The sequence below is a fragment of the Lupinus angustifolius genome, unplaced genomic scaffold, assembly GCF_001865875.1.
Source record: "Lupinus angustifolius cultivar Tanjil unplaced genomic scaffold, LupAngTanjil_v1.0 Scaffold_1046, whole genome shotgun sequence".
NCBI classification, from domain to species: Eukaryota; Viridiplantae; Streptophyta; class Magnoliopsida; order Fabales; family Fabaceae; genus Lupinus; species Lupinus angustifolius.
Window position 1 is genome coordinate 1350 of NW_017728369.1, and position 226 is coordinate 1575.

Sequence of the window (226 nt, forward strand, 5' to 3'; positions counted from 1 at the left end):
ACCACTAGTTTTTCAAGCTTCATTTGTCTAGCAAGCAAATTAATGGAAGATAAAGCAAAGTGGTTTGAAAAACTTGAACGGGGAAATGAGTAATAGTAATAGTAATACTAATACCCCGTGAATAGCATTGCTTCATTAATGAATAGTGATACAAATAATGACATTGCCAGGGAAATCTGCTTTTACATCAATCCATCCCATACTATATAGTATATACAATTGCAAT